Source organism: Rhinopithecus bieti, unplaced genomic scaffold, assembly GCF_001698545.2.
Source record: "Rhinopithecus bieti isolate Rb0 unplaced genomic scaffold, ASM169854v2 scaffold_27038, whole genome shotgun sequence".
In the NCBI taxonomy this organism is placed as follows: Eukaryota; Metazoa; Chordata; class Mammalia; order Primates; family Cercopithecidae; genus Rhinopithecus; species Rhinopithecus bieti.
The window spans coordinates 667643-680245 of record NW_016812221.1 but is presented as its reverse complement, the minus strand read 5'-3'; positions in this window follow the sequence as shown (position 1 = coordinate 680245).

Sequence of the window (12603 nt, the reverse complement as noted above, 5' to 3'; positions counted from 1 at the left end):
AGGAAGGCTGGGAGGGGGCTCCGTCAGCGGCACCTGGTTCACCCTCCCCCGGCTGCGGCAGGTTCAGTACCATCCTCGGAGCCCGGACGCCCAGTTTCCCAGGGCCTGTAGAACTGACTCAGAGTCCGACCCCAGCAGAGACGCAGGCGTGCTGAGGTCTTGATATCAAACAAGATAGGGTTCAGACCAGAAGGCACAGCAAAAAAGGACGCTTTGTAAAGCTAAAAGCTGCAATTCGTAGGGTTAAATAACAGTTTTGAAACCAGTGCACCAAATAATAGAATAACCAACTTCATAAAGAAGAAACTACAGTAGATGTTAAAGACAAATAAATAGAACCACACTAATAATGAAACTGCCGTTGCAAAAATTATATCAGTGAGAAAATTATTGCCGTAGGGTAGGTCTAATCTAACCAAACCCGCGACCCCACGCGCCTTTGGCTCTTCTGGGCTTAGGCCAAGCTAACTTTGGAAGACATTTAGGTTATAGTTTAAATGATAACCCTTTTCCAAAACTCAACTGCCTTTGTAAACCTATGAGAGACCACCAAGCTAGGGGGAGGAGAGGAGCCTGAATTCTAAGATGTAGATTGGTCACAAGATATGCAGCTTCCCCAATTACTCCCACAGATAACACCACTATTGTAGATTCGCCTTTCCAGATTTAAAAATGTGCAAAATGGCCAGGCGATGGCTCACGTCTGTAATCCCAGCACTTTGGAGGGCTGAGGTGGGTGGATCGCATGAGCCCAGGAGTTGGAGACTAGCCTGGGCAACACGACGAAACCTCGTCTCTACAAAACATAGCAAAAGTCAGCCGGATGCGGTGGCATGCATCTGTAGTCTCGGCTACTTGGGAGGCTAAGGCAGCAGAATTGCTTGAGCCCGTGAGGCGGAGGTTGCAGTGAGCCGAGATTGCACCATTGCGCTCCAGCCTGGATGACAGCAGTGAAACCTGTCTCAAAAAAAAAAAAAAAAAAAAAAAAAAGCCAAACATCTGAATAGACATTTCTCAAAAGAAGACATACAAATGGCAAACAGGTATATGAAAAGGTACACAATATCACTGATCATCAGAGAAATGCAAATCATAACTACAATGAGATATTATCTCACCCCAGTTAAAATGACTATTATCCAAAAGACAAGCAATAATAAACGCTGGTGAGGTTATGGGGAAAAGGGAACACCTGTACACTCTTGGTGGGAATGTAAATTAGTACAACCACTATGGAGAACAGTTTGGAGGTTCCTCAAAAAAATAAAAATAGAACTACCATACAATCCAGCTATCCTACTCCTAGGTATGCACCCAAAAGAAAGAAAATCAGTATATTCAAGCGCTGTCTGCACTCCCTTGTTTATTGCAGCACTATTCACAACAGCCAAGATTTGGAAGTAACTGAAGTGCCAATCAACAGGTTAATGAATAAAGGAAATGTGATACATATACACAATGGAGTACTAGGAAGTCATAAAAAAGAATGAGATCCTGTCATTTGCAACAACATGGATGGAACTGGAGATCATTATATTAAGTGAAATAAGCGAGGCAGAGAAAGACAAACTTCACATATTCTCACTTATTTGTGGGAGCCAAAAATTAAAACAATTGAACTCATGATGATAGAGAGTAGAAAGATGAAGTCCGGGCGCGGTGGCTCAAGCCTGTAATCCCAGCACTTTGGGAGGCCGAGAAGGGCGGATCACGAGGTCAGGAGATCGAGACCATCCTGGCTAACATGGTGAAACCCCGTCTCTACTAAAAAATACAAAAAACTAGCCGGGCGAGGTGGCGGGTGCCTGTAGTCCCAGCTACTCGGGAGGCTGAGGCAGGAGAATGGCCTGAACCCGGGAGGCGGAGCTTGCAGTGAGCTGAGATCCGGCCACTGCACTCCAGCCTGGGCGACAGAGCGAGACTCCGTCTCAAAAAAAAAAAAAAGAAAAGAAAGATGATTACCAGCAGCTGGAGAGTAGTGGGACACTGAGGGGGATAGAAATGGTCATTCCGTAGAAAAAATAGAAAGAATAAGACCTAGTATTTTCTAGCACAACAGGATATACTCAAAAATAATTTAATTGTACATTTTAAAATAACTAAAAGTATAATTGGATTGCTTGCAACATAAAGGATAAATGCTTGAGGATACCCCATTTTCCCTGATGTGATTTTTATGCATTGCATAATAATATGCATTCTATGTCAAAATGTCTCATGTAATCCATAAATGTATACACCTACTATGTACTCCCAATAATTAAAAATTTTAAAAATTAGCCAGGTGTGGTGGCATACACCTGTAATCCCAGTTACTTGGGAGGCTGAGGCAGGAGAAATGCTTGATCCTGAGAGGTTGAGGCTGCAGTGAGCCATGATCCCACCACTGCATTCCAGTCTGGGCAAAAGAATGAGACCCTGTCTCAAAAAAAGAAATTAATTAATTAAAAATTTTCCCACAGAGAAAATCTGGGAGTGGATGGCTCCACTAGTGAGTTCCATCAAATATTTAAAGAAGAAAGGATAATTCTTCAGAAATTATTTCAGAAAATAGATGAGAGGGAATACTTCCCAACTTATTCTATGAAGCCAGTATTATTCTCATACCAGAGTTAGACAAAGACATCACAAGGGAAAAACAAAATAAAACTACACACCAATATTCCTATGGTGTGTAGTACCATAGACATAGACACAAAAATTCTTAACAGGCTTAGACTTTTTTTCTCCTCAAACTAGTTTTGCAGGTGTTTACTCATGTGAAAACTTACCAAATTGTTTAAATATGTGCAGTTTATTCTATATCGATTATAACTTAATAAAGCTGTTTAAGAAAAATGTTAGTAAACTGAATCTGGCAACGTACAAAAAGGATTTTATAACATGACCAAATGGAATATATACCAAGAGTGTAAGATTGGTTCAACACTGAAAATCAGTATAATAAAAGACAAAAACTATATGACTATTTAAACAGATGCAGCAAAAGGCATTTAGCAAAACCAACATCTATTTACGGTAAAAACTCTCAACCATCTAGGAATAAAAGGGAATTTCCTCAACTTAATAATGGGCATTTAAAAAAACCCTAGCTAACATCCTACAGAATGGTGAAAGACTGAATGTTTTTCCTCTATAATAGGAAACAAGCAAGGGTGTCTGCTTTCAACACTTCTGTTCAACGTTGTACTGGATGTTCTACTTGTTTCCGTTCAACCTTGTACTGGATGTCCTGGCTGCTTCCGTTCAGCGTTGTACTGGATGTCCTAGGTGCTTCCGTTCAGCGTTGTACTGGATGTTCTAGTTGGTTCCGTTCAGCGTTGTACTGGATGTTCTAGTTGGTTCTGTTCAGCGTTGTAAAGGATGTCCTGGCTGCTTCCGTTCAGCGGTTCGTACTGGGGATGTCCTAGGTGGCTTCCGGTTCAGCGTTGTATGATGTTCTAGCTGCTTTCCGTGCAAGCGGTTGTACTGGAATGTCCTAGTGTGCTTACCGTTTCAGCGTTGTACTGGATGTTCTAGCTGGTTCCGTTCAGCGTTGTACTGGATGTTCTAGTTGGTTCCGTTCAGCGTTGTAAAGGATGTCCTAGCTGGTTCCGTTCAGCGTTGTACTGGATGTTCTAGTTGGTTCCGTTCAGCGTTGTACTGGATGTTCTAGTTGGTTCTGTTCAGCGTTTACTGGATGTTCTAGCTGGTGCAGTCAAGCAAAAGAAAAGAAAGAGAAGAAAGCATCCAGATTGGAAAAAAGTAAAACTGCCTTTATTCACAGATGACAGGATTCTGTATATAGAAAATTTCAAGGAATCAATGATAATAATAAAACTACTGAAACTAATAAAAGATGTTAGCATGGTCAAAGGTTACAAGATCAATATATAAACACTCTACTTCTATATACTAGCAATGAATAATCTTAAAATAAAGTTAACAATTTCACACCATCAAAAAGAATAAAATAGTAACAAATTTAATAAAAGAAGTAAAAATGTGGCCAGGCACAGCGGCTCACGCCTGTAATCCCAGCACTTTGGGAGGCCGAGGCAGATGGATCGCGAGGTCAGAAGATTGAGACCATCCTGGCCAACACAGTGAAACCCCGTCCCTACTAAAAATATAAAAAATTATCCAGGTGTGGTGGTGGGCGCCTGTAGTCCCAGCTACTTGGGAGGCTGAGGCGGGAGAATCGCTGGAACCCGGGAGGCAGAGGTTGCAGTGAGCCGAGATCATGCCACTGTACTCCAACCTGGGCAACAGAGCGAGACTCCGTCTCAAAAAAAAAAAAAAAAAAAAATAGCAAAACAATTTTGAAAAAGAATAAAGTTGAAAGACTTACACTACTTGATTTTAAATTTGCTATAAAGCCACAGTGATGAAGACACTGTGATATTAGCACAAGGATAAGTAAATAGATCAATGGAAAATAAGTAAGGATCTATAAATATATTGTAACATTTATGGCCAATTAATTTTTGACACAGTTACCGAGATAATTCGATGATGAAAAGGTAGACTTTAGTAAATGATTCTGGGTAAACGGATGCATACATGCCAAAGAAGGAGAAGGAGAAGACTTGCCTTACATGTTATACAAGAAAATTAGCTGAAAACGGGTCATAGACCTAAAAGTAAGAGCTAAAACTATAATACAATAGAAAATTGTTGTAATTTTGTGTTGGGTAAAGAGATTCCAGATATAACAACAAAAGCATGATCCATGAAATAAAAGCATTGATAAATTGAACTTTGTCAATATATAAAAACTTTTCTGTTTCAAAAGACAGTATGAAGAAAATGAGAAGACAAGCCACGGTCTAAAAGAAAATATTTGAAAATAATTTGTCTGATAAAAGACTTGTATTCAGAACACTTATGACTCAATAATAAGACAAGCAACCCAATTTTGCAAATAAAAGATCTGAATATATACATTTATATACATTTCACCAAAGAAGATATATAAATGGCTAATAAGCACATACAAAGATGCTCAAGGTCATTATTCATTAGGGAACAGCAAAGTTAACCACAATGAGATGCCAGTAAAAACTCAATAGAACGGTTATAATAAGAAAAACAGACAAGACCTACTGCAGGGAAGTATGTGGAGAAAGGAGCCTTCGTGATTTGCTAGTGAGATGTAAAATGGCAGTCACTTTGGGAAACAGTTTGGCTGTTACTTAAAAAGTTAACCATAAACTTACCACAGGACTCTGCAATTCTACTCCTAGGTATCTAAGAGAAAATGAAAACTTATGTCTGTATAAAGTCGTTTATGATCATGTTTATAGCAATATTATTATTAGTAGTAGTATTTTTGAGATGGAGTCTCCCTCTGTTGCCCAGGCTGGAGTCGGCAGTGCGATCTCAGCCCACTGTAACCTCCACCTCCTGGGTTCAAGTGATTCTCCTGCCTCAGCCTCCCGAGTAGCTGGGACTACAGGTGACCGCCACCATGCCCAGCTAATTTTTGGCATTTTTAGTAGAGATGGGGTTTCACCATGTTAGCCAAGATGGTCTCGATCTCCTGACCTCGTGATCCGCCCGCCTCGGCCTCCCAAAGTGCTGGGATTACAGGCATGAGCCACCGCGCCCGGCCAGTAATATTATTTACAATAGCCAGAAACTGGAAACAACCCAAAATGTCTATCAACTGCTGACTATATAAACAAAAGTGAAAACAACTCAAATATCCATCAAATTATGCCTGGATAAATAAGTGTGGTATAGCCATACGATGGAATACTGTTCAGCAGTTAGAAGAGAGGGAAGTGCTGGTACATGATATGTGAACAAACCTCAGAAACATGGTGCTAATGTCAGGAAGCCAGACACAGGCCGGGCGCGGTGGCTCATGCCTGTAATCTCAGCACTTTGGGAGGCCGAGGCGGGCGGATCATGAGGTCAGGAGATCGAGACCATCCTGGCGAACACGGTGAAACCCCGTCTCTACTAAAAATACAAAAAAATTAGCCAGGCGTGGTGGCGGGCGCCTGTAGTCCCAGCTACTCGGGAGGCTGAGGCAGGAGAATGGCGTTAACCCGGGAGGTGGTGGAGCTTGCAGTGAGCGGAGATCATGCCACTGCTCTCCAGCCTGGGTGACAGAGCGAGACTCCGTCTCAAAAAAAAAAAAAAAAAGAAGCCAGACACAAAAGTCGTCACATGGATGATTTCATGGATATAGTGTCTAGAAAATGCAAATTTGTAGAGTGAAAAATCACATCAGTAGTTGCCTAAGGACAGGAGTGGGAGCAGGAGTTAAATGTAAATGGGCATAAAGAACTTTGGGGAGGTAATGAAGATGTTTCAAGGCTGCGTTGTGGTGATGGTAGTAAAACTCTATGGATTTACTAATATCACTGAATTGAATACTTACAATCGATAAATTTTGTGGAATGTGAATTGTATTTCAATAAAACTTTTTTAAGGCCACTGAGTTTGACTGTTGGAAATGAGAGAGATAAAAGCAGAAATAAATGAGGTCGAAAGCAGAGCAACAGTAGAACTAATAAATAAAACATTTGTTTTTGAAGAACATTAACAAAATAGACAACTTGGTATTCTAATCCAACAAAAAGAGAGAAAGTACAAATACACAAAATAAGAAACACAAAGAGGAAATAACTACTGAAACAGAAGATAGATTTTTTTTTAACCATAAAAGACGTTTTTGCCCAACTCTAGGCAAAAACATTTTGAAGACCTAGATGAAATGATTAAATTCTAAGGAAAATTGAATTTTCCAAGATTTACCTCAGAAAATTCAACATTCTTTTCATCAAATAAACTTGTCAAGAACCACCCCACAAAAAAAAGTAACAGATTTGGGTGATTTCATAAGAAAATGCTGCCAAACTTCAAAGACCAGATAATCCCATGCTCATAAATTATACCAGAATAAATAATACTTCTGGCCGGGCCCGGTGGCTCATGCCTGTAACCCCAGTAGTTTGGGAGGCGGAGGCGGATCATGAGGTCAGGAGACGAAGACCATCCTGGCTAACACAGTGAAACCCTGTCTCTACTAAAAATACAAAAATTAGCGGGGCATGGTGGCACCTGCCTCCCAGCTACTCAGGAGGCTGAGGCAGGAGAATCACTTGAACCCGGGAGTTGGAAGTTGCAGTGAGCCAAGATTGCGCCACTGCACTCCAGCCTGGCAACAGAGCAAGACTCTGTTTCAAAAAAAGCAAAACAAAACAAAACAAAACAACTTCCGAATTTCTGGAGCAATTCTAACAATAATATGTAAACCTAAAAAGGTATCACAGAAAATGAAAACAAAAGTCGATTTCACTTGTCAACAGTGATGCAAATATTTTAAATAGTCAGAGAGTGAAGAAGTCTTCAATTACTCTAGAATATTGCTCTCATGAATGCTGTTTTGCTTTATATATTTTATGTTATTAGATATATAAGTATTTATAATTATAATGTCCTATATTGAATATTTTATTAATCTACAATGTTATTCTTTGTCTTGTAATCTGTTTTGGTTTAAAGGCTATTTTGTCTGATGCAAGCATCACTGCTTTCTTTTGGATGTTTACATGGAATATCTTTTTCAATCCATTCACTTTCTACTATTTGTGTTTTTGGATGTAAAGTGAGTCTCTTATAACAGCATATAGTTGAATTACATATTTTTATTCAGTCTTCAAATGTAAGTCTTTTGATTGAAAAGTTTAATCATTTGTATTTAACTGCTAATGAGAAAGATATTCTTGTTTTTTTTTTTTTTTTTTTTTTTTTTGTATGGATCTTTTGTTTTTTTTTTTTTTTTTTTTTTTTTGAGACGGAGTCTTGCTCTGTCGCCCAGGCTGGTGTGCAGTGGCGCAGTCTCGGCTCACTGCAACCTCCGCCTCCTGGGCCTCAGCTTCCTGAGTAGCTGGGACTACAGTTGTGTGCCACCACGCCCAGCTAATGTTTGCAGTTTTAGTAGAGACACGGTTTCACCATATTGGTCAGGTTGGTCTCAAACTCCTGAACTCAGGTGATCCACCTGCCTCAGCCTCCCAAAATGCTGGAATTACAGGCGTGAGCCACTGCGCCCGGCCAGAAGCTATTATTTCTGTCATTTTGCTTTGTTTTTGAAGAGGCTTATAAGCTTTTTTATCGCTAATTTCCTGCATTGCTGTCTTCTTTTGTGTTTAGTTGATTTTTTTTTTTTTTTTTTTTTTTGAGAGGGAGTGTTGCTCTTGTTGCTCAAGCTGGAGTGCAATGGCGCGATCTCGGTTCACTACAACCTCCACCTCCCAGGTTCAAGTAACTCTCCTGCCTCAGTCTCCTGAGTAGCGGGGATTACAGGTGCACACCACCACGCCCAGCTAATTTTTTCTATTTTTAGTAGAGACAGGGTTTCACCATGTTGGCCAAGATGGTCTCAAACTCCCAACCTCAAGTGATCCGCCCACCTGGCCTCCCAAAGTGCTGGGATTACAGGTGTGAGCCACCGTGCCTGGCCTAGTTGATTTTTTATAGTGGAATGTTTAAGTTCCCCTTTCTGATGTTCTTTTGGGTCTATTCTATAGCTATTTTTTTGTGGTTACCATAAGGAGTATATTTAACATTGGAAACTATAGTGCTCTAATTTGAATTTTTACCAGTTTAACTTCAATAACATATGAGAACTCTGCTCCTTTAAAGCTCTGATCCCACCCCTTTGATTTGTTGATGTCACAAAATTACATGCTTATACATTGTGGGGAAAAGAGAGGTCAGCTTGTTACTGTGTTTATATAGAAAGAAGTAAATTTAGAGGACTCCATTTGGGGCTCTTGTATTTTGAGATTGCGGTTTAATCTGCCTGACTTCTTACCCCAATCCTGGTCCTTGCTAGAGACATCGCCTGTGGTAATTAAGCGTTGAAAGATTTTGGGCTGAAGATGTGCTTTGTTTTAGGCAAATGCCTTAAATGCCTGCTTGGTGGGGTTGAAGGTCAGTACCATTCTTCTTAAATCTTCAGTAAAGAAAACATCTCGTCTTCCTGCCCGTCCTGGGCAAATGCGAACATCTCCGTGTATTTTTGTTTTGTATGTCTTACTTGCCTGATTTACTCCCTTATCTTTTTGAGCAATAAATACTGAGGCGAACTCAGGGACCGGGTGCCCCGGTGCTGGGTCCTCGGTAAGCACAGCACCGGTTCCCCTAGCCCGCCGTGTTCCGGTGCTGTGTCTAGTTGACTTTGGTTCTCTGTGCGCGTATTATTCTTTTCTCAGTCTCTCGTTCCAACCTAACGAGAAGCACCCACAGGCCTGTGGGGGGAGGCAGGCCACCACCCCTTCAATACATTGCATGCCCTAAAACATACATTAATCCTTCTTTTAAATGCATTAATCTCTTAAATTATGTTAAAAAAAATGTGGAGTTATAAACCAGAGTTACAATAATGCTATCGTTTGGTTTAATGATTATTTTATGATCTGCTCAAATTTTTTTTTTCTTTTGAGACAGTGTCTCACTCTGTCACCCAGGCTGGAGTGCAGTAGCACAATCATGGCTCACTGCTGCCTCAAACTCCTGGGCTCTCCCAAGTCAGCCTCCCAAGTAGCTGAGACTACAGGCATGTGCCACCATGCCTGTAGGATCTAGCCCTACAGGGTCTGTGGGATTTTCTCCCTGTGTGCGGAGACGAGAGATTGTAGAAATAAAGATGCAAGACAAAGAGAAGAAAAGACAGCTGGGCCCGGGGGCCACTACCACCAAGACGCGAAGACTGGTAGTGGCCCCGAATGCCTGGCTGCGCTGTTATTTATTGGACACAAGGCAAAAGGGCAGGGTCAGGAGTGTGAGTCGTCTCCAGTGATAGGTAAGGTCATGTGAGTCACGTGTCCACCAGACAGGGGGCCCTCCCCTACTTGGCAGCTGAGGCAGACGGAGAGAGAGGACAGCTTACGCCATTATTTCTTCTATGCATTTCAAAGACTTTTAGTACTTTCACTAATTCTGCTACTGCTATCTAGAAGGCAGAGCCAGGTGTACAGAGGGGAACATGAAAGTGAAACAGGAGCATGACTGCTGAAGCACAGCATCACAGGGAGACGGTTAGGCCTCAGGAGGCTGTGGGCGGGCCTGAGTCAGGCCTTCCACAAGAGGTGGTGGAGCAGAGGCTTCTCTAACTCCCCTGGGGAAAGGGAGACTCCCTTTCTCGGTCAGGTAAGTAATGGGCGCCTTCCCAGGCGCTGGCACTACCGCTAGACCAAGGAGCCCTCTAGTGGCCCGGGCGTGACAGGGGCTCACACTCTTTTCTGGTCACTTCTCACCGTGTCCCTTCAGCTCCTATCTCTGTATGGCCTGGTTTTTCCTAGGTTATAATTGTAGAACAAATATTATGATAATATTGGAATAAAGAGTGATGCTACAAACTAATGATTAATAATATTCATATATAATCATACCTATATTCTATTTCTAGTATAACTATTCTTATTCTATGTATTTTCTTTATTATACTGGAACAGCTCGTGCCCTCGGTCTCTTGCCTCAGCACCCGGGTGGTTTGCTGCACACAGATATTTTACTTCTATATTTTAAATTATTTAGCTTAGGGTTATTTTAAAACGGATGCTGGGAATGCCCTACATAATTACTACAGTAAGTTTGTATTAAGACTCTTTTGAAGTAAAAGGGTGAATTTGTGGCTGGATGCAATTGCTCATACCTGTAATCCCAGCACTTTGGGAGGTCAAGGTGGGTGGATCACTAGAGCTCAGGAGATCGAGAGTGGCCTGGGCAACATAGTGAAACCCTGTCTTTACAAAAATTAACCAGGCATTAGGCTGGACGCAGTGGCTCAAGCCTGTAATCCCAGCAGTATGGGAGGCCGAGGTGGGTGATCACCTGAGGTCAGGAGTTCGAGACCAGCCTGACCAATATGGTGAAACCCTGTCTCTACTAAAAATACAAAAAATTAGCCAGGCATGGTGGTATGTGCCTGTAATCCCAACTACTTGGGAGGCTGGGGCATGAGAATCACCTGAACCCAGGAAGCAGAGGCTGCAATGAGCCGAGATCATGCCATTGCACTCCAGTGTGGGCAATAGAGTTAGACCTTGCCTCAAAAAAAAAAAAAAAAAAAAAATTAGCCAGGCATGGTGGCATGCACTTGTGCTCCCAACTACTCAGGAGGCTGAGATGGGAAGATCACTTGAGCCTGGGAGGTGGGGTGCAAACTGTATTTGCACCACTGCCCTCCTGCTGGTTCACAAAGTAAGATCCTGTCTCAAACAGAAAGAAATGAAAAGGAAAAAAAGAGTAAATCTGTAATAAGGCTCTGCCAGAAATATAACTCAAACTAGCGTAGACTAACAGAGGAAATCTATGAGCTTTTATAACTGAAGGAGCCGATCTGAAGGCTTCAGGAATAGCTGACTCCAGGGCTTCAATCAGCACTAGGATATGTTAATCTAAAACAACTAAAAGGGCCTGGCGTGCTGGCTCATGCCTGTAATCCCAGCACTTTAGGAGGCCAAGGCGGGAGGAGTTAGAGACTGGCCTAGCCAATATGTTGAAATCCCCTCTCAACTAAAAATATAAAAAGTTACTGGGTGTGGTGCCACTCACCTGTAGTCCCAGCTACTCGGGAGGCTGAGGCAGGAGAATCACTTGAACCCAGGAGGTGGAGGTTGCAGTGAGCCAAGATCGCACTACTGCACCCCATACTGGGCAACAGAATGAGGCTCTGTCTCAAATAATAATAATAATAAACAGGCCGGGTGGGGTGGCTCACGCCTGTAATCCCAACAGTTTGGGAGGCCAAGGCGGGTGGATTACAAGGTCAGGAGATGGAGACCATCCTGGCTAACAAGGTGCAACCCCATCTCTACTAAAAATACAAAAAATTAGCTGGGTGTGGTGGTGCGCGCCTGTAATCCCAGCTTCTCAGGAGACTGAGACAGAATCTGGGAGGCGGAGGTTGCAGTGAGCCGGGATCACGCCACTGCACTCCAGCCTGGGCTACAGAACAAGACTCCATCTCAACTAATAATAATAATAATAATAATAATAATAATAATAATAATAAAAGGATCTGACTGGGTGTGGGTGGCTCATTCCTGTAATCCCAGCACCCTGGGAGGCCAATGCGGGCGGATCACCTCAGGTCAAGAGTTGGAGACCAGCCTGGCCAACATGGCGAAACCCCATCGCCACTAAAAATACAAATTTAGCCAGGCGTGGCGGGTGAGGTGGAGGGCGCCTGTAATTCCAGCTTCTCGGGGCTGAGGCAGGAGAGTCGCTTGAACGCGGGAGGCGGAGGTTGCAGTGATCCAAGATCTCGCCATTGCACTCCAGCCTGGGCAACAAGAGCGAAACTCAGTCTCAAAAACAATAAAATAAAATAAAATAGGCCGGGCGCGGTGGCTCACGCCTGTAATCCCAGCACTTTGGGAGGCCGAGGCGGGCGGATCATGGGGTCTGGAGATCGAGACCCTCCTGGCTAACACCGTGAAACTCCGTCTCTACTAAAAATACTAGAAAAACTAGCCGGGCGAGGTGGCGGCGCCTGTAGCCCCAGCTATTCCGGAGGCTGAGGCAGGAGAATGGCGTGAACCCGGGAGGCGGAGCTTGCAGTGAGCTGAGATCCGGCCACTGCACTCCAGCCTGGGCGAC